Below are 8,228 nucleotides of genomic sequence, written 5' to 3'. Positions count from 1 at the left end.
GACTTCGTATACTTATCCATTTTGTGTTATAGAACAGAAAAATATTTTTGTATTCGAATTTATTTCATGTAAAAAATTGTCTTATTTCGATAATTTCAACCAATCACTGACAAGTATTCAGTTTACATTTACTCCTTGGACTGATTAAGCGATATAAAGCGTATTTAATCTCCATACCTTCGTTTTATTTGCTTTTTGCATTTTAAATTTGCTTTAACCCTAACCCTAGGGTTAGGGTTAATTGTTTCAGAATAGTTTGTTTATGTAGTCGGCACTTAATGTATATCGGCTGAATGGACGTCAGTGATTGGTTGAAATTACAGAAATACGACAACTTTAACATGGAATAATTTATGGATTTCTTTTTTTTTTTTTAAGAAGACTAACAGAAAAAGATGTTTTATATGACATTCTACCAGTGTTCCAACTTTCAAAGTGTTTCGTTAATGAAAAATGTGGCCTCCGTTTTAAAAAAGATCCTGTTTTCTTAACGAAACACTTTCAAACTTGGGATACTAGTAGAATGCGTCATATAAAACAACTTTTTCTCTTAGCCTTCTTAACAAAAAATTGTACATCGCAAGTTATTTCATGTTAAAGTTGTATTTCTGTAATTTCAACCAATCACTGACGTCTATTCAGCTGAATACAGTTACTGCCGTTTTTGTAAACAATAATTTTTGCCGGTGTCAAGAGTGTTATTCCCTGTTTAATTATATCAATATTCCCTAGTAAGGGTTTAGGGTTAAGGTTTTAGAGTTATGATTATGAGTTAATCATAACCCTAACTCTAAAACCCGAACCCTAAAGCCAGTACAAACGCACGAACGATGTCATAAACAGTACGACGGATAGTCGTTGACAAACCAGTGACAAATGATATGATTACATTTCTACAATAAAGTGTGCAGATGTCTCGAGGGAACTCGGCTTCAATTGGCTTTCATAATTCGACTAGCAGAGGCACCCGGCATTGTCCAGATTGAAGGGAAAAAGCAAAATATGTTGTATAGAATTTTATTTTAAATTCAATTTATTCTTCAATTGGGAAATCAAATCTGAATTCATAATACAATAATAAACGGAAATACAAAATTTACCACATTTATGAAAGGAGATAAATCCTACCATGTATGTTGAAGGAATCTACGCAAGAGCTATGCACGTATAGAAGAGAAACTATTGTCAACCTAGAGATAGAAGACCAGAGGGCATCCACAGATTAAGTGAGATGCCCAAATTAATAGACCCACCACCAGAAACCGATGAGGAAAGAGAGAACAAGGAGGAGGGGAGCTCTGTAACACTAAGAGAAATCCCTCATTCGCCTGTTGAAAACCGGTAAGTTCCTGACCCCACTTTCTGCGTATGGATGTCTGTTTTTAACTTATAGTCTTGTGAAGTATTTGGTGTGAAGATATTGATTAAACCTCCACCAAATAAGTTCTCTATACCAACCTGAAGCAGGATTTAAAACCTGTAGAGTTATGGATAACAGCTTAGAGAGGAATGGGTGCCAAACTAACTTAATGGTGATACATTCACGAAGATGACAACCAGACCAGAATCCATACCGAATCAGTCACTGCCTGGATTAAAAGAGTGGACAAGCTTCAATTTGGCTGGCTGACTGACAGAAGAACGAGATAAGAGGAAATCTGGCTGTGATGTCTGTGGTATGACGTCAGTGTGTGGGGAGGCTGACCGGAAGGGCGAGTCGACCAGAAGGGGAAAGAGCGCAAAGGGAGCCTCGATCGGCGTTCGTGCCCTTTTCGAACGGGGCTGCGGTCAGGACAAGACGTGTTAAGCGACGGTCTAGGTTTGGGAAGGTTTGGGAGAAGCAGCTGCTATACCTGGTGTACCTTGGGTCGGGGCAAGCTTCGAGGATCGGATACCGCAAGACGGACTCGCAGTCGAGGAAAGGAAAACCGAGGTAAGGCGATTACATCTACTCGTATGCACACCACAATGTCATCAACCAATGCTCCAATGACGACAGGGTCAAGGCATAGAAAAAAATGGAAGGAAGGACATTATTACAGAAAAATTTCAACATCATAACCAACATCACTTGTGCCATGTCTCACTTCCAGTATCGTGCCTGATGACATGTCTAAGTACAGGATTGGAGGAGAATAACACCTCCATTGCCGTCTTTATTTTGAGCAAGTCAGTATTCTCAGACAAGTAAGAACTGGAAGAAACCTTGACCAGTGTGTGGCACAGTCTTAGTTCCATCTACCCAGTGGGATGTATGGAAGTTGGTGCTAGGTTTTAAAACTGATGAAGAGTCAATCTACTTCACACCTGGCCACCAGGCTGTTATTGCAATATATGCAGAGAGAAAATACCTGTACAATAGTCAAGAACATTCACTTGCAAGTCGTCAGTTAATTTGCATCACACTAAGGGTCGGCTGTTAATATAACAATAATGAAAATATATAGAGGTCTACATTAACATGATACCCACAGACCAAAGTTATCCTAGAGTTGCAGCCCATTGTGGATGCAGAAATTAAAAGCAGATAGACTAATGGTACAAGATAGAAAGCATGGTTGCTATACATGTGAAAGTAAAAACCCACCAGAGGGCTTTCTGCTTGAGGAACTAGAAATGCGGAAAAGAAAGAAAGAAAAAAAAGGCAGTGGACAATAGTCATGACATCAGCTGCAGCAACAGTGGACTACAGTTGGCCCCATGAACTGTTTCCAGAGCACCCCATCGCTCATAACATCATGGAGATACTTTAAACATATGTGCCTAGAATCAAGATTCAAAACTCAGGGTGTCCATCCCAGCAATACCACATCAGTCCTGAAACAGTGAGGATATGGGGGTTGGAGAGGAATGATAAACTAGTTGGGACATCCAAATGAATGAAACTATAAGCGAGACTATAAGTCAAAGTGAAGAAATTGAACCTTCCAGAACATGTGACAAGATCTGTGACTAGACTAACACTGAGAATGCTTATTGTTGTGTGGACACCCCCAGGAGAGAAGTGGGCTGGTCCACTACGAATAAATAGTGGATGGTGACAACAAATAGGGGTAGCTTGGTAGTTGAGTAGTCAGGAGTAGTTGAGCAAAGGCACATTGATTCTAAGGTATGCCATTCAAACCTGTGATACAACACTTATAGACAGTCCTGGGTTATGGGAATGCCTGAACCAACCTAAGTAGCAGCTTCACCCCCAAATCCCAACACATTCAGTGTAGAGAAGGGGGGGGGGGAGTTGTGCTCCTGTGTTTATATTAGTAAAAATTTCTGTCCTTATATATTGCTTTACATTTTTACCTTAACCCTTAGTGTTGTATGTCAAAGAATAGCAGATGAGAGACTGTCTTCCGATACAAACACAAGTTATTCTTTCAGGTTTTTTCTTTTGTTTATTTGTTTTTGATAAACGTTTTCAGAAATAACCCAATAAGTGTAGCATTAATTCTGTGAAATATTCATGGGTCCCGCTAGAATAAGATTATCGGAAGTAACTCAAAAGTGGTTTCTTACACTGCTAAGATAGTATAACTTACGTGTCCTATAATCATTTGCATAAACTGACTAAAATGTTTTTGCATATATATATATATTTCCAATGTTAATCCTGTCTCACCATCTTCAGATTATTGCCCCATTCCTGGTAGCAGAGCTTCTGCAGCATCTGGAAAATTGACCCATCTACAGAACAAGATTGTTACTATGGTTAGAAAAATTTGAATGAAACAAATATTGTGAAATGACATAAAACCTATACAGATAGTTCTCCTGAATCTATAAATCTTGAAGCAATAGAAGAGAAACTCAGTGAAGCATACACTATTGAAGGTGACCAAGAAGCTAAAGGAGAATTGGCCAGAAAAAAAAAAAAAATTGACTGTTTGGTGTTGGCCAAATGACTCGTAATAGTCGAATTTACTCACTTAGAATAGGACTTCTACATTAGGAAAAGAATCTAGCAAAATGAATAATGTTGGAAAATTTTTTAGAAGATCCAAGGTTTTATTTAAATAATAGTAAAAATCATTACCAGAGGCACATCAAATGGAAGATAGAAAATTTAAAAGATATTTCACCAGAATCAAATACATGTGATATTAGTGGCAGAATCTGAACTTAAATCACAGTCAAACTCAAGTGGATCATCTCCTTTGGGAGCCAAACCACCTTTGAGATGTCCAAGGAAAGAAGCTAGTACAAGAAAACATGCTTTCATTACCTCCTGAATCTATAATGCCTCCAGGACAGGAAGCCTCAAAAAGAAAGCTACAATTCAAAAGAGAGGAGAAATGGACCTTGCCCGATGTTAACAAGAAACAAAGATCGTCTAAGTTCGAATCAGAGCAATTCTGGTAATAGAACTGCAAGAAGTAAAGTTGACAAACATCGATACAGTTAAAAAATTCAGAAACTGCCATGGTTGCTCTGGGAGATAGTGACGAATCTGAACATATCACAAGTCATTGATGTGTCTAAATCAGATGTTTCTTCTAATACAAATTACAATTTTAACAAAAAAACAATACACTTCGCTGTAGAAGCTTTTTAGATCAGTTCAGTAGTAGTAAATCTTCATTATCTGATAATGCAAAGCCAAAAGCTCTGTTCAAAAATGTTAATGAACCCCAATGAGACAGACCCTCCAATATATGGGAATTGAGAAAGAGTTAACATTACTAGTGAACCTGAAGCCCTTGAAATTATGAGCAATAACTAACATTAATTTGGGCTGCAGTAGTGAAGGAGATGGTTAAAATTGCCATGGTTACATAGGTAAAAAGACGAAATTTCTATGACCAGGCTAAACATGGTACTTCAACTTAAGCAAACAAAAACCGAGGTAGTTGATAGGCCTGCACCTCATTCTGGAAGTGGTAGGGAAACATCACTAATACCGTTTCTAAAAGATAGTATGGTTAAAGATAAGGTCAAAAGAGTCAATCCTGTAAAAAGATGACCAGAAACTCACAGTACTGGTCTTAGTACAGAACCTATCCACAGAAGTTATGAAAATATTAAAAGGTGTTCAAATTTCACAAGAGCTGATGGTGAATGGTATAGTGTTAGAGTCAGATGGTCTGCATCTACTTGCACTCCTAGAGGTTCCAGTGAATTGCACACAGGATCAGATTGAAAATCAAATCCTGGCTGAAAGCTACATGGAGCACACCCAAACTGAATATTGTCAGCCTTTCTAGTCAAAGTATTTCACAGCCGACTAGTCATCCAGGTTCTCCAAGATTCATTGGGTAAATTCTTTATATTGCTCCAGACTATTTTTATCAAAAACATTTTCAATGGAAAATTTTGGTCCAGGGCCTTTTATCAACACACAATACAAAAATTCAAATGTCAGCATCTATCAATAAAACAATGTTTTGTAGCATCAATGAATAGTTGTAGGATTCAACATGCATCTTTGGAGTTGTACAAATCTAAGAACTCTGTAGATGCAGTCTCTTTACAAAGAAAGCTCATCTAGATCATACCAAGATATCTCCAATATTGGTGGTCATCATTTCAAATTTTGGCACAAAGTCCAAACAATTCTGGGGGAGGGGCTAAGTCTATTATCTCAACCCAGTATTTAACTAGTACTTATTTTATCACCCCCACCCACCGAAAGGATGAAAAGAAAAGTCAACCCTCACAGCATTTGAATTCAGAACGTGAAGCGGGATGAAATGCCAGTAAGCATTTTACTCAGCATGCTAACGATCCTGCCAGGTCACTGCCTCGTTGAAAATCATTAAAAGGGATTTTATACCTTACAGTGGACCAGGAACATCCCAAAGTTACTTTTGCTAGCCAAACGAGAAAAGGTTACTATTCGTTGCAACATTTCACTTTCAATATGTAGCAATACCATACCTGAATATATGTCTAAGAATAGGCTTCAGAGAGAATAATATACCTTTGTCTTGCCCAAAATAGAGACAGCAACTACATTCTCAGACAAAGGTTACGAAGAAAGTTTATGATAGAGCCACATGACAATATTTCCTCTATCAACTGTCGATGACATCGAAAACTATGGAATGACTATTCAAAAATTGAAAGAAACTAAGTGTAGACATCATCTCCTGTGGTTGATTATTTAACTGGTCCATCATCCAGAAGCATGTAGTTGGGAAGCGAATTTCTTAGCACACAGCCACACCTGTGCTCCCCATCCCAGAAGGTTTTCTTTCCCGAGTACTCACAGTGCGAGTGCCCCATTGTATGGGTAATTTGCTGTACGAGCAGAGACTCCTGCAAATTTATGCCTTGAAGTATGAGCAGAACAAAGGCCGTCAGCTTGTGACCAATTCAAAATGGAAAACAGTAATGTCCATATGTATGTGTATAGTATAATGGGTCAGTCCATGACAGATTTGTAATTTTTGCTAATGATTGCCAGATAAAAACAGGTAAGCTGTCATTGAGTAAATTCGTTTATTTTTTATAATTTCTAAATTGTATTCATTTTGTTGATCAGCTGCTTTCTCAGAAAATGAAACTGATTCTGATGGCTTTACCCAACATGAAAAACAGCTTTAACAGCAGGAGATCGAATGAATACAAAAGACAGCCAGCTTCCAACCAGTTCCAAATGGAAAATGGTAATGTCCATGTGTATGGGTCAGTCCATGGCAGATTAGTAATTCCCAATGTAATTTTTGCTAAGACTCGCCAGACAAACGGACAGACAAGTATTCATTTTGTTGATCAGGTGTTTTCCCAGACAAAATGAAATTGATTCTGATAGTTTTACACAAAGTGAAGAACAGCTTTATCTGCATGAAATTGAAAGGACACAAAGCAGACTGCCAGCTTCCGACCAATTGGCAAGACAAGATGTGGAAAAAGAAGCAAAGACAGCCACAAGTAAAGAATTCAACTTGCCATGTTATCTGCTTGGTAAAAGAGCTAATCAGAAGAAAATTTCTGTAGGGGTACCCTGGGAAAATTATCGTTTACGATAACATTGCATCAACTCCTAATACCATCATTTTATACAAAATGCTTTTTTTTTTTGTCAAAAAATGTGTAAATCATCTGGAGGTGTAAAGAGATATCAAAACACTAAAATGAAGAGAAAAAAAAAACCCAACAGAAACCGAAACAGGTTATGAACCGAGATGCGTTTGCAATATCTTAGAAATTTTTAAAGAGTATCTGGGCTCAAATGTCGTATCTGTTCTCACTTAAGGAACTAAAGCTATATTTGTGCTTGAAGTGGTCTAGCTTTGCTTGAGAGCAGACTGCCATCATATGTGAAGTTTAATGCTTCAGATGCGATCTGCGCGTTTAATATTTACGGCATCTAATTTGTATCAACACCATTTAATGTTAGGAGTTTGCAATTCATTGGCACTATATTAGTTAATGTAAAGGGTTTTAACTGTAGTAGATCTAAAAGCAAGGTGTGTAAAATGGTTGGCATTAGAAAGGGCATCGAGCAGTGAAAACCATGCTAAAACAGACTATGAAAGATAGTGTGGTTTCTAACTTTGCAAGCTTTTTTGTCAAACAGTCCAACCTATGCCCGCTTGGAAAACCGATGTTAAACGATAGAATATATAAGGGAGTTTAAAAAAAAAGACTAATGTTGAAGTTACCTCCCTTGAAAAGGTAACTCGAGGCAGACACTTGAGAAGGAATGTCGAAGTCAAGATAAAGAGTGAAATTACCGATCAGTTAACGCAGACACAAAGAGCAATTCAGAAAAATGGGAGGAATTTGTAATTTAAGAACAGATACTGAATCGTCTCAAAGAATTGGAGACGTGTCGGTTCCTCCACCCATGCACTTGTACGTTGTCACGAAAGGACTTGCATTCTTTGTGTATGAAAGTTTTATAGCCTCGGAGGTGTTCTGAGAAGAGAATGGTAGTGGAAACAACTTCCGAGTTAGTTGCTCGGCTATCTATGCAGCTCTCTGACAAAGAATGTATGTGTATATATATATATATATATATATATATAAAGTGCTTGGAACTGACTGCGGGTGGGGTAAGGGCATCACGAAGCTAGACTGAAAAAAAAAATTGCATTGACAGCCACTGAAGGATATAACAGGATGTTCTACCAAATCATACAGACGCCGCCTAACTAACTCTACATAAGGATGCACCTGAAAAAGACGTTTGAAGAGTCAGCAGTTATTGCTCGAATGGTAGGCGCGAAAGCAGACGATCATTCTGACTAGCTCCATGCTGCAACCAGTAATATACTGCCCGATGATAT

General features: G+C 38.0%; 1 protein-coding gene across 2 annotated transcripts in view; it reads right to left on the bottom strand.

The window, feature by feature from the left end:
* Positions 1-8,228, bottom strand: part of LOC106874892 (uncharacterized) — a 32,566-nt gene that overhangs the window by 20,475 nt on the left and 3,863 nt on the right. The window lies entirely within an intron of this gene.

The sequence above is a fragment of the Octopus bimaculoides genome, chromosome 25 (genome assembly GCF_001194135.2).
Source record: "Octopus bimaculoides isolate UCB-OBI-ISO-001 chromosome 25, ASM119413v2, whole genome shotgun sequence".
Taxonomy (NCBI): Eukaryota; Metazoa; Mollusca; class Cephalopoda; order Octopoda; family Octopodidae; genus Octopus; species Octopus bimaculoides.
The sequence above is the reverse complement of the archived record's forward strand: the minus strand, read 5'-3'. Positions and strand labels throughout refer to the sequence as shown.